The sequence below is a fragment of the Vombatus ursinus genome, unplaced genomic scaffold (assembly GCF_900497805.2).
Source record: "Vombatus ursinus unplaced genomic scaffold, bare-nosed wombat genome assembly UNPS02015024.1, whole genome shotgun sequence".
Classification (NCBI taxonomy): domain Eukaryota; kingdom Metazoa; phylum Chordata; class Mammalia; order Diprotodontia; family Vombatidae; genus Vombatus; species Vombatus ursinus.
The window spans coordinates 907119-929995 of record NW_020954802.1 but is presented as its reverse complement, the minus strand read 5'-3'; the positions used below and the strand labels follow the sequence as shown (position 1 = coordinate 929995).

General features: G+C 38.4%; 1 protein-coding gene across 1 annotated transcript in view; it reads left to right on the top strand.

The window, feature by feature from the left end:
- The window catches only part of MECP2 (methyl-CpG binding protein 2), an 86860-nt gene that overhangs the window by 848 nt on the left and 63135 nt on the right, over positions 1–22877 (top strand). The window lies entirely within an intron of this gene.

The window sequence follows — 22877 nt, the reverse complement described above, 5'->3', positions numbered from 1 at the left end:
CCCTCCCCTTCCCCTCCTCTTGCCTCTTCTGCTGCCCTGTTAACTCCAGTTTATTTTTTTCGTCCCCCACATCTTTGCCGGTCCCCACAGGGCTGTCAGTTCTCCTCCTCCTCCCCTCCCCCGTGGCAGGAAGAGGGAGATGGGAATTACTGCCCACCCCATAGGGAGAAGTGTACGTTGTGTCCCTTCTGTCCCACACAGCCTTTTCTAATAGAAGCAGTGCGGGAAGTGTAACCAGTTCTGTTACTTGCAGCCAAGGGGGCTCTTTGGTGAAGAGTCCCACATTGTGCCTCTCATCATCTTCTTGGGGAATGTCTGAATTTGTGACTGTTGGAGTATGGTATGCACACCTCATATTCCTCCCCCAACATCCAAAATCTTCCAGTTACATAAAAGTGATGGGCCATATTCTGTGGAGCCCTGAGTTCGGATTGTTCATTTGGAGCAAAGTCACAGGCAGGACAATGGGTGTCTGGTTTGGTAGTTTCTTCAGTCTGATTCACTCTGTCTACCTTCCTAGTTTAGTTTTGAATGGCTTCCCAAACTAAAACTCATTTCAAATTTCCAGAGTGTAAGTAACAATCAGGACCTTCACATGTGACACTTAGCCCAACTGATTATAAACTTTCAAGTTCTTAGCAAAACCAGGTGACTTTGGCCTGGTTTTAGGTTTCAGTACAAAGTGTACAGCTTTCCACTGAACACTTAAGGAGAAGAATCTGAAAAGATTTATCTCATCCCAGAGGCCATTTATGAAATTAATATATACAGATAATATAGAAAAATAATTGCTCTAAAACGCAAATAAAACCCAAACTGATTTTTTTCTTTCACTTAATAAGTCAACTGCTTTTAGGATTAGGTATGTAGGAGTGTAGATTGTTCATGACAAATGTACATCATTACAAAGGAGACATTCTTGACTTTTTTTCCATAGGACATGTGCAGGCAGTTATTTTTTTATTTTTTATTTTTTTTACTAGTGGGGATTGGTTGTGCTCAGTCATACACACCCCTTGTGACTAGTAGCATGCATAGGTGAGACAGCTGGGTTCTATGAGAACTGCGTCCTATGGTTGTGGTACTAAACTTGCTCTGTCTTAAGCTTACTGACCTAGACTTTCTAACAGAGGAACTTTGTAAGATTTACGGATTTAGTTAAGCTGTGAAAATGAAACATAACCTTGCACCTATGGCTAATTAAATAGAATTTTTATAAGGTAGCTAATACCCTCGATGGGAACTATAGGGCTGGCATAGTGTAAAGTTTTCATCTGGATCCCTACATTTTGGTAAATATAACAAATCAAATTCCTGGTCTTTCAAAACATGCTAGGACCCAGTAAAAAGACAGGGCATTTTTTTGTTTGTTTGTTTCCCCTGATCTTAGTTCCTAGTCAAGCAAGCCTAGTAATTCATAGTGAAATGTTTCTAATCAAGAACCTTTTGAAACCTTTAACACCAAAAACCAAGCTAGAAGTAAAAATGTCGCTTTTCTTGTGCTCTTGGTGTTTTGTTTTTTATCCAACCTGTCAGTTTAAAAGCTGGAAGAAGAGACCTTAGAGATCAGCTAATGTGATGGATGAGGATGCTGAAAAGGTCAGACACATAAGGAGTTAGAGAAGAGATTTGACCTCGATTTCTCCAACACCATACTCAGTGTTCTTTCTACTATACTAAGCCGACAAGTAGCCTAACCACTGTTTTGTTGTTTTTGATTGGGATCTGTGATTTCATTTCTGTGGAAAATGCCTGGTATGGAAACTTGATCTGTACTTTCTAGTCTTAGAGAGTTGCCTGGGCCACTGAGAGGGTAAGTGACTTGCCCAGGGTCACACAGCCTGTACGTGTCAGGGGCAGGGCTTGAACCCAGGGCTTCCTGACTGCAGGGCTTGTCCTTTCCACTAGACTGCTGCTTCTACATCACTGTTGTAGATAAATACTACAAATATATCTAAGTGGGCTTTGTTGTACAAGACCTATTTAGATAAGTTAAAGGTATCTCTAAATTAAGAAATGGAGGGAGTAGGTCCATGAGCAGTAGCAGCCTCCTTGACAGTCATCTGTTCTTCACACCACTGGTCCTTTAAATAGAATAAATATAAACCTCATCCAGAGAGGGGTTTCTTTGAAAAGTACATTTAACTGAATTAGTGGTATAAATTAGGCATCAGAGTTCTGAGTGTCTTGATAGCTCATAGAAATGCAGCTTCCTGATTTCTTTGCTAGTGTCAGCTTGTCACATCTCTGAGATTATAATACAAGTCAGTGGAAAAATACAATTTCTTTTTTCACAGATTTCCAAACCCTAAAGTGAAATACATCTTTAGTCTCTCGTTTAGGGTTAGTGGGCTTTTGGTAGAAAGAAGCTCCCAAGTAGCCTCTGCTCTCTCCTGCACACTGCTGGTTGGTTGTAAGGCATGTATGTTTTTCTTAAAGCTTTAATACTTTGAAAAAAAAAATAGATTGGTAGGATTCACATTATATAACACCATAAAAGAGAAACATGATTTTGAATAATTTTGTCACATGAAAAGTAAAAACTGCAGGTGATAAAATAGTTTTGTAGCGGACCACTGTATCTGTGTTTTGTTAAAGTTTTGTGTACTGTTTCCAATTGGAGTGCTTCTCTTGCCAACTTAGCATAAAGTACTGTTAGTCACTCAGGTAGAATTACTGATACCTCTAGTTGAGTCTACTTTTCAACTTTAGCATACGTTCTTGCTACTATTTTGATAGTAAACAATGTGTTGTAGAATCTGTCAATCTTTTATGAATATGAGCATTGGTGAAAACCTTGTAACCGACTTAAAACATCTCGGCACACTTTGCAATTAGCCATCATGGTCAGCCCTGAAGAAAAGGGCATGAAATCTTTCAGTTTGTCATTAATTAGCATTTGTTGTGTGCCTACTAGGTGCATAACATGCTCAATCCGCTGTTGAATTTTTAGAGAACGTTAAGGGGACCCTCCTCTAGACTGATAGCGGCAGTAACACAATCCTTCACAAAAGGTCATTTCCTATAAATGTGAATGTGTCCAAACACACTCTTTTAAAATTAGCTCCCTTGGCCATGTTTAATACATATACAAGCCAACCTTAATGTAGGATTCTGCTATCACTTCAATTCATCAGCATTCAACTAAGCACCTACATGCAAGCTACTCTACTGTACTTTGTGGGTACAATGATAGTATGTATGGAGGGAGGGGAAGATGCTCTCACTCATTATATATATATATGTATGTATGTATGTATGTATGTACCTGTGGTCTTATCAGTCTTACATTCTCATCCTGTGCTATGCCTCTTGTCCTTTCTTGGAAGTCCATCCCAGGGGGTCCACCCAAGGCTGAGGGCTTTTCCCTAGACCTCTTGACTTTGTATGGATACCAGTTGGGCGTCTGACTGCCTATCCATTATCCCTGGTTTGGCCCACCAGCTCTCTGATGGCATGAATAAAAATAATTACAATACAAGGTAAGATGTAACGGAGCAAAGGAGAGTTCCAAAATTTTCAAATGGAAATATGAGAGAGGAGAGAACTTTTATATCTTATTTCATGCAAACTCAGGAGATGGCGATGGCGTCCTAGAGTAAGTAGCATCTGGGCCAAGCTTTGAAGGAACAAAAGGATTTTAACTGGTAAAGATGAGGAAGGAACGTCTTCTAGGCACAAGGGGCTGCCCTTCAGAAATGCCCAGAGGCAGGAACAGCAGCTCAAGGTTAGGGAACAGCTAGCAATCCACTTTGGCTTACAGGATACCATCTTCTTGCTTTGGAGATAGAGCAGCTGTGACTCTGAAACTGAAGAATCATCGCCTTCATTCTAGTAGCACACCAGAGCTTTCTGGCAGCCTTGCTGCTTACCAGCTCCCTATTGTGACATTGTTTGGGGTTATCAATGTATCTTTGAAAACTCGAACTTCTCTACCGTCCTTCTGCTCGTTGTCTGCCTTTCTTTTTTGCCAGTGGAGCAAATTTTTCAAAATGGAAGCTTTATTTGCATGAAATTAAGTCAAATCAACAAGTATTTAATAAATCCTTACTGTGTGCCAGAAACTGTGTTCTGTTCTAGGGATAAAAATACAAAGAATGAAACAATCCCTGCTCTCTCAAGGAGCTTACTTTCTAACGGGGAGACAAGAACACATACACACACACATACATACATACATACATATGTACACATACAACACAAATATAGTAAGTAAATAGTTTTTTTAATATATATATATGTTAAATACAAGGTATTAACAGATGGAGGGCACTAGCAACTAGAAGGTTCTTTACGCAGAAGATGGTGCCCAGCTGCCACTCAGAGGAAGAGGGGGCCTGGGGGACTCTGTTAGGCAAAGGTAAGGTGGGAGTGCATTTAAAAAATGCTGGGTGGCCTTGGCAAAAGCAAAGATGGGAGTTGTGTGTGAGGCACAAAGGCTGGATCACAAAGTTCAGGAGGAGGGGGAGTAATATCCAGTGAAACTGGAAGGATAGTGGGGCCTGCACTTTGCAACTTTGTCTCGGTATTGAATGCTACTGTGGTGTGGGGTTGCCAGGAACAGCCCCCTTCCATGATGACGTTTGAGCAGCTTCACCTTTTGGTAATAAGATATTTCTTGAAGGATAGCCTTGTGATTTAAACTGCTCTTACAAAGCATGTAAGTTGGACATAATTATGTACTTTATCCTTGTAGTTGTTTGCCGTTAAAGTATGTTTATTTGTATGTATTTCTACCACTACCTCTGAAGCTGGCGGGTGCCTTGTATAATTCAGGATTCAATTGTGTTGTTTGCTTTGAGAGCTAGAAGTCTTCCAGTAGGTCACATTTTGATAAGTTCTTATTTTTGATTGGTTCAGTTTTTGTTGTTGGTGGTGGTGTTGTTTTTGATTTGTTTGTTTTTTTGTTTTTAACTTAAATCTGGATTAGATCAAAGACTTTTTTAAGCTGGAAAGTACCTTCCTTAGAGATCATCTAGTCTGACTGCAGTTTTACATGTGAAGAAAGACCAGAGACTTTGACTAATTTGCCAGAGATCATCTAATTAATATTTGTTTATCTACCAGTTTCATTTTTGTTTATGTAATTAACTTTACTGCCTGGATCTCAAAGCACTCTTCAGTCTTGAACATGAGAGACGGAAGCATTCTTTTCTTCCTCACTATTCTGGGGAACGTGATGGCTTAGATGATGTAGCCCTTTGATGAGCTACTGTACGTGTAATTGTTCCTGTGAACAGTTTCCAAAGCACATTCTGGTCCTCTTTCATGTAAAGATAAAGGTGCAGCACTTGGGTAATTCAGGGGCCCAAGAGATTAGCTATTTTCTTGGCAGTTTGGGTCATAATAAGGAAATGAGGACGGATATCTTAGTAATATCTAAAAATACAGTCATCCAAGCAGCCCTAGACCTCTCTTTTAGTAACTGAGCATTTTATTCAAAAGCAAAAGGGAGAGGTAATAATTAACTTGCAGTTTTTTGGTTATTGCAATATAATAATTTTTAAAGAGGTTTCAAAGTTGTCCCTGGTAGTAGAAGATTAAAATATTTTCGATGATGGCTCTTAATTGCCTAGGTCACCATATTTTCTCTGTTGCTGGTGATTATTTCAAGTTCAGTTTTTCTTAGAATGTAATGCCTTTTTCCTTCAAATGATTCTATAGTAGTTGCTTGTGTAAATGCGTGGTATCGTGTAGTCTTCTACTGTTTGGAAAACAAGGCCTGCTTTGTTTCTGGATTTAAAGTGTTCCTTGTGGAGTGATACCTTGATATAGCACGTTGTCTTAAAATATATATTCACTCCCAGAATGTTTCTGTGTGGTTTGTGCCTAGGGACAGAAGAACATGCCAAAGATTGCTGCTTATATCCTGTTTTATAGTGTCAGGGCTTTGCCACAGGTAATAAAATGTCTGATATTCTCTCTCTCGCTCTCTTTTTTTTTTTTTAACAAGAATGGTTATTCTTTTCATTGTAGCAATATACACATACTCGATCTTCCAAAGATTTGTGGTTTGTATTTAGCTTCCAGTTATGAAGTCACCTTTCCTGGTGTACATAGGATTTTCCTACATTTTTATCTTCAGAATACTCCAAGTAGCCCTGGGGAACAAGGTCTTGAAGCACATGGGGGCTTTCAACTTACCATTTTCTTTGTTTTAGGCTCCATAAAAACACAGAATCACCAGTTCCTGCTTTGATGTGACATGTGACTCCCCAGAACACATCTTGCTTCTGTAGACCAGCTCCAGCAGGATTCCATGGTAGCTGGGATGTTAGGGCTCAGGTAAGTAACCTTCTTTTTTTTTTTTTTAGTATATGTCATGGTTTGGCCAACTGTTTAAAAAAAAAATGTTGTGCTACACTTGGACAGTATAAAAATACCCCAAAGACTAAAGATATAAGAACTGTGCCAAACTGCGCCATATAATAAAAAAAATTTACTTCCCTGAGCCCTGAAAGGTCAGTTTTTGTACGGTTACTGCCTCATGGTATGTGTTAAGGAGTAAGATTAGAGCAAAAACTGGTGATCTGTAACTTGAGTTCACCTTTCAGCAGGTCAGCTAAGCTTAAAATCACCTATTGGTGAATTCTCTGACCACCTGTTACAGTAGTTTAACATGTGTGATAATTTTTCTAAAAGGCCTTCCGTAATTTTTAGTAGTGTAATTGTGTAGTGTATTTTCGGGGACAGTAACTATCAGTAGTATAGCTTTGTGAGTGTTACTTTCTCTAGGTTCTTACCAAGCAGCAGAGGACCTAGCTATGGGGGGATATTCACCACATGACTGCTTAGATGGCCTTCCTGAGGTGAGAAGCACACACACAGATGAGCATGTTGAATACAGTCAGGGAAATAACATAGAATGCCTTTTGAAAAGTTTACGTGGCAGATAAACTGGAATTTGGTGCCTTTGGCATCCTTATAAGGATTATGTTTTGGGGGGGTAAATGGTTTCTTAATGATTTCTCTATTGTGTTATTATGTACAGCATCTCCATTGAAAAAAAAAATTAGCAATCATGCCACTTTTCACAATTTAACAAAACATGTAGCAATTGCCCTAAGTTTCTTCGGAATTTGTACTCTTGGAGCTCACACACCCAGTATGTTGAGGCACAGAGGATTTGACAACTTCTTTTCCTCTCTTCATGGTAAGTTTTCCCGATGTTGCCAGTCCATTGAAGAGATCTTAACAGACCTGGGACCAAGCAGCACTTTAAGCCTTTCATTCAATCTCAAAGGATGGTTGTTAGGATAAAATGAAATAATCATCCTAAAGCGATTAGCATCATGCCTGGCACATAGTGCTATAGAAATGTTAACTATTATGTGTTGTTCCATCTTCTCCCAACACCCCACTATACAAGTGTTGTGTTAGAGGGCAAAATTTGTGCAAAGGAAAACACTGTGGAAGAAAATGGGTAGCATTTCGCATCTTTCAAGGCCCAGATTTGGCTCTGCTTATGAGTCTTATGATTGAAACAGTAATTCACACCATCCATTGCCATGGGTGGTCTGAGCTTTGTTCACAGGAACTTTCTCTGTGATTCTTTTTCCTACTAGGGGTAATTATGTGGCTTATGCTGTTTTGTCTCATAAACTGGGTCAATCAACTAGATTTCCTTAAATAGATTTTAGGATTTTATTGTTTCATGTTTGTTTGGTTTTTTTTTAATTATCTTAAAACAATAGGTAATGCTGGTTTGTTCAGGTTTTGCCCCTAAGATTTTAGGAAACAGTAGAAAAGTTCCCTGAACATGTATTGTAAATACGAACGCTTGTAAGCCCTAGCCTCAAAGAACTTGTACTTTTAAAATGTTACTATTGCTAATAAGAAAATATTCTAAGGGTAGAAAACGATTACCTACCTTTATAAATATTTTTGTACAAATAGGTTCTTTTTCCTTTTTTTTAATTTTTTTTTTTTGGTGAGGCCATTGAGGTTAAGCGACTTGCCCTGAGTCACATGGCTAGTGAGTGTTATGTGTCTGAGACTAGATTTGAGCTCAGGTCCTCCTGAGTCCAGGGCCAGTGCTCTATCCACTGCGCCACCTAGCTGCCCCCGATTACTTACCTTTTAGTAAATAAGTACGTGACTTTTAAAAAATTGTAAACTGCTTTTAGAAATAATTTAGAAAAACCTAAATTATCCCAACCTTACTCCAGTAATAACTAAAATAGCATTTTCAAATCCTGCCTGCAGAGGGAAAGGTAGTTTTTATTTAACCATGTGTAAACTTACAAAACAAAGGAAAAGGGAACGTGTTACATGTATACATTTTTTTAAAATCTCCAAACCCTTTAAAATATGATCATTTCTTTTGTTTCTGTAGTTAACTACAGCTGGAAAGTGGGTTGAGTTTTATTATATTTTTAAAATGTGGCCCTAGAAACCATTAATGAATTTGAAAACTGGAATTTAGATAGATAAATTAAGGCTTTCTTTAGTTTCACTGATTCTCAGCAAATTCTAGGTTAAGGAAAGGATGATGATGGTTCCAGATGATTTTTATAGTTAAGACTCCTGTCTGTTAGTCTTCTAATATCATTGTCAATTGACAAATACTTTCTAAATGCTTACTCTCCATGTATCTAAAGTGTTAGTGATTTTAAAACTGTTCCCTTAAAGTGTTTTTATTCTGATTTACTTTAAACTTAAATTTTTTTTTCTCAGTTTATGATTGCTTTTTTAATGTTTATAATCTTTAAGGGATTTTATTTTTCCAATCTTGACAGCAGAAATTGACAGTGCTGTGGTGATAATTCTGCTGACTGATTTATAGTTTTGAGTGTACATATGTTTTGAGTGGCTCAATAAAATATTGGTAATATTGCATGAAGGCCATATTAATTTTGTGTCAACTGTGTAAGATTAGAATTTTTCTGTTTGATACAACTTGGATCTTTTGAAATGAGGCTAACACAAGTTGATAAGGAATCTTTTAGTTCTTTACCAGTGCCCTTTTCTCCATAAATTTTGCAAGTACAAACTGGTTCTTGTCTCAAATCCAAATAGAAACTTTGTTGTTGTTGAAGCATGGTTTTATGTTCAACATTCCTTTTATTGTTACAGAAGAACAGTTTAGTACTAGTAGATGGAGGGATTTCCTTTTACACTGTTTTTGAGGGTTGTCTTAAACATGTGGTATGGGAACTGTGTCTCTTGAGTTTCATTTTGAATCAAGAGATATGCTGACCTTTTTTTAAAATGAAGACAGTTCTTTGGCAAATAAAACTTAGGGAATCTAACCAAATTCATGTATCAGCATCACAGAATTGCCTAATGAAAACCCATCCTGTTGTATCACCACGATTCTGATTTAACAAAAAAAAAAATCTTCGTTTGAGGCGGAAGGAAAGTAAATTCTCCCTCTTCTTCCCTTCCCTGCCCACCCCTAGCCTTTTTAATTGCAGAAAATCCTGCAGTATAGGATAATCCCATAGATTTCTAACTGCAATAGCCTTCACCTGATTATAGAGCTACACCTGATTATAGAGCTACTGCTGTTTATCAGCATAAACAAATCCTTTTTTCAGCAACTTAACACTAGAAAAACTCTCTTGCCATCCAAAGTGCTCTAAGCATTGTTTTTTTCTTATGTTCCAAACCTCTTCCACTGTATTTCCTAGTGCTTGCTAGAATCATAGGAAAATTTTTTGATTGAAGTTGATGTTGTAATAATACCATTTTCATTTTCAGAGTACTCTATTAGCACTAATCTATGCACAATAACACTGAATTTTTTTTACTTGCAAGGTAAATTTAATACATGTCCAGAAATGATTTGAATTACAGAAAATCAGATATAAAAATTGAAAGATATTTTGTTGAATTTATACACATTGGTCTTATTTAGAAGAGAATAATTGGATCTCTGTGTTCACAAAATTTTGTTCTCCCCCCAAAAAAATTAACACTAAGTAGTTATTGTGGTAGACATATAGACAGGGTAACCAAATAATTACCCTTGGATTTGGAAGTGAGCCTCTGCGGGGTGCATGTTCCTTTCTAGGCTTATGCCCTAGCCATCTGATTATGTCACTTGGGAGACCTTATTTCCTTTGCTCTGCTTGGTATTGCCACTGAAAGAACAACTAGAACATTTTGGTTTAGGGGAGCTGTACTTTCAGTATCTAAGTGAAATTTAATTTTTAATGATTTTAAAACATCAATTTCAGTTGGAGCTTCTTGTGGTGCCTAGGCCTTGACAGTTACATTGGTGGATTGTTTTTAAATAACTATTTCACATATTTTAGTTGCTAATTTCCTAATTTAAATATCTGTGCTTGTTTGTAATATGTGTTTCCTAAATGGTAGAAGGAATTGGTCCACATTAAAGCCTAACGTCATCTAGTATTTTCACTGTTTGGGGTTATAAAACTTGGCAAAAAGTATAAATATCTGTGAGTGTGACAGTTTGCTTTTGACTCAGTAACTGTGGAATAACAGCAAACAGAAATGATTGTACTAAGCCTGTGATAACAGCTCTTGTAGCTCAATGTCATTCTGAGGTAGTCACCATAACAATTCCTCAGCGGTCTGGAAAGGTTGGGAGGCCTTTTCAAGTGGTCTGTGTGACCCTATAAGGCAATAGCTGTCTAGCTAAAGCATAGTGTTAAATCTCAGTCACCTGAAGGAGTTCTCTCCTCTTTCCACCAAAAGTGTGGTAAGGACTTTTGTTTACAAGCTCATGCCATTGTCTCAGTATCTCAGTTTCTACAAACAGCTTGCCTCCCAGCCCGTTTTAAGATGTATGCAATCCAGATCCAATTTTGCCATTCTTAATACTAGCTTTTTGCTTCATTTCTTATGAAAATTATATTATTTTAGGATCTGTTATACACACAAAAAAATAAACCATTTCAAATTAGGTTATATTCTGAAAAGCAACTTTGTGAAAATCCTTTTTTTTTCTTTTTGCATAGCATCCAAATCCTAATGCTTTGTCTTAAGTCAAAGGATGCTTTTTTTAATAATGGCTGGCGCCACCAACTCCACCCAGAACCCGAAAATGCCACTCTAATCCTTTTGTCTCTTTCATTATCTCCAAAAGTAAAGGTTCTGCATGGAGAACTTGGCTTATGATGCTGTTTATGATGCTCAGAGTAGAATGTAGTGCCTTGTGCTGTAGTTGTAGCAGTTCCTTCCTGGCTTGCTGATGCCAGTTAAGTGCAGTGTGACGCAGAAGTGCAGGGAGGGCAGGTCGGGGCAGCTGCCATTGGAGCCACTTTGGGGTGCACTCACAGTTGCAGTCAGAAAACAGGAGAACGCATCTCTGTGAAAGTCTGAACAGCAGTCCTATAATTCAACGTCTTTCTGAGTGTCTGGTCCTGGATTCCAACCTCTTCCTCTGGCACTTACTGAGTCCATGACTAGGGTCTTGTCATTAAGACCCTACGGCTAAGGTCTTAATCTCTGTGAGCTTCAAGCAACTCTTCCTCCTCACTGCACAGTCACTGATTCTTGACCTCTCCCTCCTCATTGTCCATTCTGGCCATATAATTGCAGAGCGCCTCACTGTAAAAACTGTTTGCATAAAAAGTGTCAAGTAACATTGCATGATAGCACTTGTGGTGTGGTCTGTTGTGTGTTTGCATAAAAACACATATTCTGCCGACAGGTGTGCAATAGAGAATCTCTTTTTCTTTGGCTTTTGTGGTTTCTCAGCCAACTCTAAGGCTTGGGGCAGAAACCACAGGGCTTGAGTACTTAGAAGTAATCCAAATGGTACAACAGGGAGCATGATAAAGGTTGAGTTAAAGGGGCCAAGCTTCTCTAGGTCTGCTTTGATCTCTCTCTTGCTCTCATTTTTTTTTTTTTTTTTTTTTTTTTTTTTTTTTTTTTTTTGGTCTTTGTGCCCTCAGCACCCAGCACAGTACTTAATACTTATGTTAGGGGCTTAATAAATACCCATTGAATTAATGTTTATGCCCTGACTGTCTCTTAGCACTTTTCTGTGTGTGTTACATCAGGTTTCAGAAACTTGGGTCTTTTATCATATCATACCTTGCATACTATATGGGACATTATTTTCCCTTCTCTGGCTGATTGATGTATACAAGTTTCGGCAATTTGAACCATATTGTGTTTTCTTTTGGGGATCTGCCTTGAGAGGAATGCTATATAATAACTCTGTGTGTTAGCAAAAATTGCATTATTTGGAACACTTAAAGCTTTGAAGCTATAAGACCCCAGTGGATTTGTTTGACTCCTAACCTTCTGGAATACTCTTACTATCTGCTGGATTCATTTGCAGCAACCCTTCTACTTTTTTGATCCCTGAAATGGGGGAGGCGGGGGAATTCAGAATTTTATTATGTCTTTATTTTTCAGCAATTTGGATTGTAGTGGTCACAATAACTTAATAATGAAGTAGTGAGCTCCACTGGACCAGAATGTGAAGGTATAATCTAAAAAAGTATTACCTTGGGGCAGCTAGGTGGTGCAGTAGTAGAGCACTGGCCCTGGATTCAAGAGGACCTGAGTTCAAATCCGCCCTCAGACACATAACACTTACTAGCTGTGTGACCCTGGGCAAGTCACTTAACCCCATTGCCTAACAAAAAAAAAAGTATTACTTTATTTGAATTTCTCCCCTGCCCAAGACAGACATTTAACAAGTGGAGGAAGCAAAATACTAAATGAATTTTTATGGTTGATGTGATCAATATTGTAAATACCATTATAACATGATTCAAAATTAACCCCCAAAATTAAAGTATCTGATTTCTGTCTTCTCTACAACTTGATATTAATTGAGAAGAGCTGATTTCTCATTCAGAAAGATCTTAAGACAGGGTTTGACAAAATTCCTTCAAACCTAGGATCTAAACCCCCAAAATTGGAGCCAAATGAAATTTTGCACCATTTAAGTGAAAAAGAACAAAAGGAGGTGGAGAGGAGAGAAGGAAGCATGTTACCACAGGATGTTTATTTCCAGTTTCAGATAGAATCACAAATTAGCGCCACCCAGGGCTACAGAAGCCAAAGGATTAAATTTCAGCAGTTATTTATTGAATGCCTGTTATGTGCATGGAAGAACAGAGATGAAAAACAACATAGTCCTCTCTTGAAGGAGCTTATACACAGCAGATATACAAATGGTTTACAAAGTAAGGGGCAAAGGAAAGAGCTCGACAGTGTCTTTTAGAAAAATTCGAGAAAGAAGGAACCCATTCAGCTAGGAGACATCAGGGAAGGCTTCCTTGAGGAGATGGCCTCTGAGCTAAGCCCTGAATGAAGAGGTTTTCAACAGATAGAGATGAGGAGGGGAGCACATCCCAGGCTTGTGGGAATGCATGCAGTTTGAGATTTGGGCACAGATAAGATGTCCCCTTTGGCTGGAACGTAATATACAGAAAGGAGAATAATGTGAAATGAGACTGGAAAAACACAGAGAATGGAGAGGAAGTATGGTATAGTGGAAAGAGCAAGAGACTTGAATTCAAAAGAACTTGGGGCTATGGCTAGGCAAGTCATTTCCCTTCTATAGGCGTCATTTGTCTCACTTGTTGAAGGAAGGAGTCAGACTAGATAATAACCTTAGGCCCATCCAGCTCTGACATTGAGGATCAGAGAGGAGGCAGAGAGGAGCTGAGCTGTATGCTGACCAGCCCCATTCTGCCCCCAAATCAGTTCCTTTTCCCTACCCTTTTCTCACGTGTGGGTAGGGAGCTGAACCTGAGTTGGAACAGCTATGGCGGTAACTTAAAAGCCCAGAGCTCTCGAGTGGGTCCCAAGTGCCACCAACACTGAATGGTATTTGTTGTCTGCTCTCACTATGATAGTAAACCACTCAGGTAGTTTCAAGCAAGATTGCACTGAAACCAGGTGCCATGATGAAACTATTTAAGGGACATGGAGGCCCTCAACTGGCCCCTCATTGCTGCTTGGCAATCCTTCTGCACCTTCCTGATCAACTCAGTCTCCTACACTCCACAGTGGCTCTTCCAAATCTTTTCATCCCTCCTCAAGCCTCCCATGGCTCTCCCTCTCCCCACCCTCTCAGATGACAGCCTTTTCTCATATTTTACAGAAAAAATTGAGGCCATTCACCTTTTCTCAATCCTCATGCTCCTTGACCTTTCTGTAGCCTTTGACATTGTTGATCACCCTCTTCTCCTTGATATTGTCTTCTCTCTAGGTTTTCAGGTCACCACTCTCTCCTGGTTCTCCTCCTACCTAACTGACCACTACTTCTCTGTCTCCCTTGCTGGATCCTCTTCCATGCCACTCCCTCAAATCATAGATGTCCCTCAGGATTCTGAACTGGGCCCTCTTCTCTTCATTTCATCTGTCACCTGCCACACTTCTCTTTCTATACTTAGTGATCTCAACAGCTCCCATGCATTTAATTGTCACCTTTGCTGATGATGCTGAAATCTACCTTTCCTGCCCTAACCTCTCTGCTGACCTCCAATCTTGCATCTCCAATTGCCTTTCACATATCTCTAACTGGATGTCCAGTAGACCTCTTAAACTCAACATGTCCAATATAGAACTTATTATCATTCCCCCTAAACCTTTTCCCCAGCTCCTACCTTCCCTGTTACTGTGTGGACATATCTTCACTCTTCAGTCCGGTAATAACTGGCCTCCTTGCTGTTCCATGAACAAGACTCCATCTCTCATCAGTGGGCATTTTTTGGCTATTCCCCATTCTTGGTATGTTCTCCCTCCTCATCTCTGCCTCCTGGCTTCCCCAGCTTCCTTTAAGTGCCAGCTAAAATCCCATCTTCTATAGGAAGCCCTTCCTTACTTCTAGTGCCTTTTCCTCTCTTAATTATTTCCTAGTTGTCCTATATATAGCTTATTTGTACCCATTTGCTTGTTGTCTCCCCCATTAGATTGTGAACTCCTTGAGGTAAGGGACTGTCTCTTGCCTCTTTGTATCCTCAGAGCTTAGCACAGTGCTTGACTCATAGTAGATACTTCATAAATGCTCACTGACTGCCAGACTTGTTGAGTCCTTATCTTGAGACTTAGTATTTTTAAAAGTTCTGGTTAGCCTGTTAAGACTTGAAGACTTAAAACACCATCTGCCATAGCTAGACTTTCACCTGACACATTAGTTTCAGGATTAGTCTTTCTGCCATGGGAGAGTAAAATGCCTGTAGTCTGTGGAGATAGAATTGTCTTGTACTTGTTAATACCAATGTTCACATTTGTGTAGTGCTGAAAGGTTTACAGCATGCTTTCTTCCCACCCCCCTTTGTGAGGTAGGCATTACAAGTAGTAGTGTCACCATCTTCCAGATTTTTTTGTAAGTTATATCTGCCTATGGTAAGCAGAGTGAGTCAAACAAACCTGATTTTGTAAGTCTCTTACAAATCCAGCCACAATTTTATTATTATTATTATTATTACAGAGTTTTCATGATTAATTACTAAAGTCAATGAAACTATCTTTCTAAGGTTGAGGAATAAAATTATTCCCTGTTCCTCTGTCTGTATCCATAGTAAAAGATTTAAAGTAAGGAAATAAATATTTGAGATATCAGGTCATCCGCATGTGATTTAGTTATGTCTCTGAGTATGTAAAAGAGTAGATGATCATCTATGTCACTGATGTCGCTGTTGTCATTTTCTAGGAAGCTTCAACAAAAAAAGCCAATGTTAGCTTTACCTATGGGTTTTTAGTTTTTCCTTTTCCACTCTGAGAAGTGAGGCATGTTGGATGGGAGACATTATGGAGAATTTTAACCTTGCTTTTCCCTGAATTATATCTGTTCTGTAACTAAAGAGAGTTTTACTTCCTGAAAGTGTCAACAGGAAGCTTTCATCAGTTTTAAACTTATTTAATTTCTTCTACGCACTAAGTATCTAAGAAGTAGAGAAAAGTAGCACATGAATCTTGGGAGGAATAAAACAACTAAATTTAGGAAGAATCCTATAGCCAATGAGTAGCTCTTGTCAAAATTTTTCCAATTGCTTTACTGCATATTTAGGAGCTGGGTTAGAGTTAATCATAAGCTGAGTGAAATCACAGCCTATTTCCAGCTATTGTCAGGTAGTTAATTTAAGGTAGACTTTGTTTCATGAAAAGCCATGACAGATATGGGGGTTATTATCAAGTCAGGAAGACCTGGGTTCAAGTCCCGCCTCTGACACATACTAGATAGGTGCTTATAGACAAATCACTTAACCTTCAAGTGCCCCTGGAACTCTGGAAAACTCTTAAGTTACAGACAAAATACCATCTATCTCACTAGGTTGTTGTGAAGATCAGATGGGATGATATATGTAAAGCCCTTAGTAAACCATAAAGTTCTGTTTAAATGTTAGTGATCATTATTGTTCATATCTGTATCAGTGGAGGGAGTTTTCCACATCAGGAGTTCTCTACACCCCCCAACAAAATCATAAGTCTATACTCCCCTCTCCTCCCCCCCCAAGGAGTTTAGACTGCATGTCCCCAAACACCCTTGGCCTCTGCTTTACATAGGCCAGGTTTAAGGAAGACTTCAGTACTAATGACAGAGTCACAGGCTCCAGGCTCTGCCATGAGAGGACTGGAGCACCTGACCTTTATGTGACAGAACCTTAGAGGTACAAAGGGGCTTAGTGGCTTTATTCTTATCATAATTTGTTTCCCGTGCATGTTCCAGAAGCTCATTATTGAGTTGTAAAATTACTGTCTAGATCAGCATTTCATCTTTGCTTGTTGGACCTTTTTCAGGGAGATTGGATGGGGATGATTGGCTTCAGTGTCCAGGACTATCAGACTTTCAGGCTGATAACTATTGTGCTTCTGAATTCCTTGGACATAGGATTCTTTTAGGAGAGAGCACCAGATTTGGAAAAAAATGAACTGTATTTTTTTCTCCCTTCTGTACTTGTTATCTCTTATTTAAACTATAGGGTATGGTAATTCTCAGGCCAAGATAATTGGGATTACTATTTAACGTGGTTTTCTCTTCACTTAATATTTAACAAGAAAATTGAAATTAGAAAGCTGCAGGAGGTGATTAGTGGAACTGGACCAAATAAATGTTGAGTGGCAGTGTCTTCTTTCTGTATTGATGATAATGTTCACCCTTTAATACCACTGGCATCAGAGAGAAAGTCCTACAACTTCTGATGTGCTCCTTCTGTTTTCTCCTAGCTATAACTCCATCCTGTGTCAGTCTTCATTTTGCCATAGAGGGTTTATAAAACTGCTGTCCTCAGAAGTTATCTTACTAACATTTCTCTTTCTAGAAGTTAATTTGTTTCTGACTGGCCATAAACTTTGTTACTGAAAAAAAAGATGATATTTGTTAGGAACTTAACTTTCTGAGAAAATAGTGTATTAAAGGAAAACTTTCAAAATGAGGTTATTTGTCCTTAAGTTTATAGGTAAGCAAGTTTTACCAAGTGGGTAAAACTAAAAACCAAGTGGAATCCTTTTGATGATTAAATCTGGGAAATGATAGGCTTTGCAACACAGTTTCTTAACTTTTATTTCCTCTCTGAGTGTTTTTTGGTGTGTATATACTGTGTTTTGCTAGATCTTGATGCATTTTCGTTTGGGGTTCACTTCATGCTATTTAAGTATTGTATTTAGTTGCTTCTGCAAGCTTTCTAAGCAACTAGAGTTGGAAGGAAGAATTTCTTGGTAGAACCCCATAGAAACCTGAATAGTCCATTATTAATTAAATAAGAGGATATTAAGAGAGGAGTTTTCAGAAATCCCCAACGTTGTTTTTTCCAACCAGTGAATGAGGCTCCTTCAATAAGGCTGTTGTAATGAGTCCTTGCAGCAGGGGCCCCAGCTTTTGATTCACACTGAGCCTGAAAGGATCAACTTTCTCATTAGAAAACTCTAGAGATGAGGGAGTGCCAAAGTTAGTCTAAAGTTGGTTTTATGTTTTGGGGTGAAGTAGAGTGGAGGTAGGAAAAGAAAAGGGGGTTAATTAAAGAGGGCAAAACATAAGAAGTGAAGCTGGCTAGCTCACAAGCACTATTGGGGGTTAAATCAAATGCTGTATTCATTAGAATGAAAACATTATTAACCAAAAGGAGCTAAGAAATGTGAGGATTCCCATTAGGGATTGTGAGGTGCTGAGTCCTCAGGCTTCTCACCTGCTAGCTTATTTTGTGGATTTTCCTTTTTCTTTTTAATTTAAGACCCTGAATAGGCTTCTTAGTCACTTTCAGAAGCTTGATCTGTTTAGTAGAACTGACATTCTATTTCAGGGATAATCTTTGAGTTTGCAAATACTTGTCTATCCTCTCCTAACCATCAAGCATCTGTTTAGCCTCTGCTCTGTGCCAGGAACTGCTTGATCATAATGGGGCAGAAATTTTCCATGTTTGATGCCAGGTATCCCCAATTTTGGATAATTCTTCTGCAGCCCCTTAGCTTTTTTGGTGTTGGTGAATGAAAATGCATTTATTGAGTGCTTACTATGTGGAAAGCACTGGGGAATTAAAGAGAAAGGCAAGGCAGACCCTGCTCTGTCAAGGAGTGCTCTAATGAAATAAATAGACCCGAAGTATCAAACTGGCTAGTGCTGAACAGATTCAGCACAATTCAAATGTAATTGGGAAACGTTTAACAAAAGAAGTAATAAAGCAATCGATAATGTTAATTTGTGGTTTTCAAAGGCAAGATGAGGCCCACAGGGATCTCTTTCTGTTTGAGTTTGATACCACTGGGGTAGCCAGCACATCTAAGAGGCTTCAGCTGCAAGTCGGATGGAAACATGTCATAGTCCTTAGAGCACAGTGGCAAAGCAGATGGTAATGCATGTTCTTTAATGTTATTTTTACTGATAAAATTATGTCTATTTCTCATGTTGAACTACTTGGCGTGAGTGGTGAAAACTTTCTTTTCTTGGTCTTCAGTAGCTGTGGCTACTCAGGATGCAGAACTGCAGCACCTGGAAGAAGAGTAGTCTGGTGGCATCTCCATTGCAGTTGTCAAAAGAACTTGTTCGTATTAGAGTTGGAAACTTTACATCAGGGCCTTTGAGTAGGTTTGAAACGGAGGAGGAAGAACTGTTCACATAATTTCAGGGGCTTTTAGACTTGAAGTTTAGGCTTGAACGGTGGCCTGGGTGCAACTTTTGAAGTAGGCGAATGGCGCGGATCATGATTTTCAGATCTCTGCCTAGATTGATTTCTTTAAAATAAATTGCTAAAATGATTACTTTAAAATGAATTGCTGAGACCATAAGCATAAGTAGAAAGCTTAATGAGAGCCTATCCGATTCATTCTCTATCCTTAATGTTACTGCATGCAGATCAGTCTTTAGGGTAGTCATTTTCTTAAGGACCTTTTCATTTCTTGACCCAAAATTATATAACATTTGCTTTGGTATTATCAAAGTTGCTTTGTTTAATTATCCACCAGTATCAATTTTGTAGTTTCAAAAATCTCACCAGCAAATAAAAAAGTATGAGTAATATTTCTGCTTTAATATTTGGCAAGATAAGTTTATCTTTTAGAAAAGGAATATATTAGAATTCTGTAGACCTGGACTCTTTTAACCTTTAAAAGTCATGCTTAATTTTTTTTGCTATTGCCAGAGAGTGAGGTATTTTCACATCTGTGAATTTTCCAGATAACTTTGAGTCTACCCATTTAGTACATTGGCTTTAGTTATCTGGAAGTTATTGGGAAGTACTGTGGTGTAGTGGGAAGAACGCTGGATTTGAAGTCAAGGGACCTAAGTTCAAATTCTGGCCATTTTACCTCTCTGGTCTTTGGTTTTCCCCTCTTTAAAATGAAGAAACTTGGACGTAAATGATGTCTAAGGTCCCCAGACTAGTGAACTTTGTGAGTTCTTAGATATGCTTTTTATAGTTTTTTTCTGGCTCCTTGCTCAGTATTAGCTATCATTTCTTGCTGCTGTTGATATGTCTCCTGTCTATAGTTGCCCGGGGGGGGGGGGGGGGGATGCAATAGATAGGGCACTGGACCTGGAGTCAGAAAGTTCAAATCCAGCTTCAGACACTTATTATCTGTGTGCCCTGGGCAAGTCACCTCAACTCTTAAGTTTCTTCCCCATTTGTAAAATGAGGATCATAACAGCAAGGGTTGTTGTGAGGATCAAATGGAATTATATTTGTGAAGCACTTAGCATAGTGCCTGGCACATGTTGTTGTTCAGTCATTTCAGTCATGTCCAGCTTTTCGTGACCCTGTTTGGGATTTTCTTGGCAGAGATACTGGAGTGTTTTTCCATCTCCAGCTCATTTTACAGATGTGGAAACTGAGGCAGACCAGGTGAAGTGACTTGTCCAGGGTTACACAGCTAATAAGTATCTGAGGCTGGATTGGAACTCAGAAAGAGGAATCTTCCTGACTTCAGGCCTGGCATTCTATCCACTATACCACCTAACTGCCCCACCTGGCATATAATAGGTGCTTAGTAAATTCTTGTTCCCCTTCTTCTAGATTTTCTTTCTAATCTGTGGGATGGGACACCAGATAATTAAAGTTTATTTGAATTGTGTCAGAGCCCACAGCCTCAGAAGGGCTGTCCTATGAGTCAAGTTTACTGTAAAGCTTATTCCATGGACCTTGTGGCAGTGATTGTGGTTGCTCATTGTCCTTTTTTGCTTCCTTTTTAGTTTTTGAATGGGTCCCAAGAAGGTTAATTTATCTAATGAGTAGATATATTAGGGTTTAGTAGGGTAGAGTAGATATATTAGGGTTTATATTTAGGGTTTCTTACTCAAGTGCTGAAATATAGACCTACTATAGCTCTTGCTATGTATTTAAAAAGAAATACCATCTTGTTTGTGCCTAGATTGTATCTCAATGTAATTAACCACATAGATTATGTCTGAGCACCACTCTATCATTTTGGTAATTGAGCATAGGTGTTAGAATTAACAGAGGAGAACTGTTTCTACATTCCTGCCTATGTTAAGTAGGATACATGTCATACTAACTTAGTTGATAAAAATAACATTTATTCTGTATTGTAAACACATTGAGCAGGTAGGGATTTTGTCGAGTTGTTACTGAAGTCGTATGTTCCTTGCCAGCAGCAAGCCTTTCTAATCTACTTTTGGATAATGGACACAATAGTCTTTTGGTGCCCATAAATTAAAAACCTGGAGTCTTACTTCAGCCTCCACTTGCTATGATGGGAAATAAAATGATCTGTGCTCTTAGATCTGCTGGCAATTTGTGAATAAGGTGTTTTCTGTACAGTTGGAGGGAACAGAGAATTGTTCCCATTTTAAAATCACATTTTTAGTAAACTAAAACAGAAACACAGCTTTTCTTATTCAGAGGTTGTATTTGAAATCCACGTTTAGCATAGTTTTGGCATTTTCTAAGCTAATGATTTTCAACCTTTATGTATCATTGCCCTCTACTTTTCATAAGACAGTCTATATAAATAATTTTAGATCCTATTCAAGTCAAATTAAGTATTTTTTACAGTTGTTATAACACTGAAATCTTGGACATACATATTTTTATTGTTAATAATGTGTAGTTATTTGGCAATCCTTTATAATTTTCATATTTATAAATTATAAAAATAATATTTTTGTAATAGTTGGACTTTACTAGGACAAAATTTCTTTAAATTTGGTGTCATTGATGGTATTGCTACTTGTAAGTCTTTTTTAACCACTAACCTAGATGATATTTTGTCTTTAGAACATCTACAGCAAAAACCTTGTTTGACACCAAAAAAAAACTTACCAAGATTTTTACAATCAAATGCTTATTTCAGTGCAGTGTCACAGAGTGAGTCTATTCAGTGTTCTTATTCAGTTGGAGTAAGACCAAGTATTGCAGTATATCTGTCCATGAAAAATGAATGGACTCTTAGTTCATCTTTTAAAATATCTAAGTCTTTAAAATAAAATTAGAGTTGCTCCTGTAGACGACTGGTCAGTTGATTAAATAGGGCTGGCTTCGCTTGGATTTCATTTGCAGAGCCAGTATTTTTAAAATTGGGAAATGTCAAAAACACTTTGCAAATGTATCCTTGATAGTTGGAACTTGTTCATGAATGTGGTCACTTTGTCTTTCTGGATCAGAGTTTGCAGACCTTGCAATGCTTTATTTAGTAAACTTAGTTTTTCAAAAATATCCACCAGATATTCAAGTCTCAAGAAGAAATTTTTGTTACATAATAAACTTGCCTTCTCTTTATTACCACTAAGGAAAATGGCACAAACACCCACAATAAGAAAGCCAAGCCAGCCATACTTCTCAATGATAGAGGTGTCCTGTGTTCTGCTCCATCTCATCATACAGCTTTTCAAAGAACCTTCCTTTTAATAGATTGTATATCATAGGGTTGTTTACTCTTGTACCAACTTGAGAACTACCTACCTTTTCACTCCAGTATTTCAGTAGAAGTGATCATCTGTGAAGCATTCAGTGCATACACATTGCATGAAGAGCCAGCCATTCTTAACCAGTGCTTGGAGATTGGCAGTCAGTCCTGACATTGTTTGAGCACTGTCACTGCAGAGTCCAATATAATTCTTTGATGTTATATCATTTTCATGAAAAGTCATCAATTATATTGACATTTTCTCTTAATATGGTATTTCCATTCATGGGTTTGCGCAGTAACAAATTCCCCAGCAGCAGTTTCAACAACCTATCATACATATGTAATCAAACAAGTATCTTCAACTCCATCTGTTCCTTCCTCTGATTGCAGTATAAGATAGGAGGATTTTTGTTTCTGATTTCATTGATTGCAGAAGTCCTAAGCTGTGTGGGTGCTTCTCTTTATATGCTCCACCATATTACCTGTAAATGAAACTATGCCAAGCTGCTTTGCACAGAATTTGCCAGGCACTATCGACTGTATCCAGAGCACCAACATTTCTCTTATGGAATGAGTCTTTTACACTTAGAAATTCTGTAAGCAGCTTTTTATGATATGAGCAGTCCTTTATAGATCAGAGC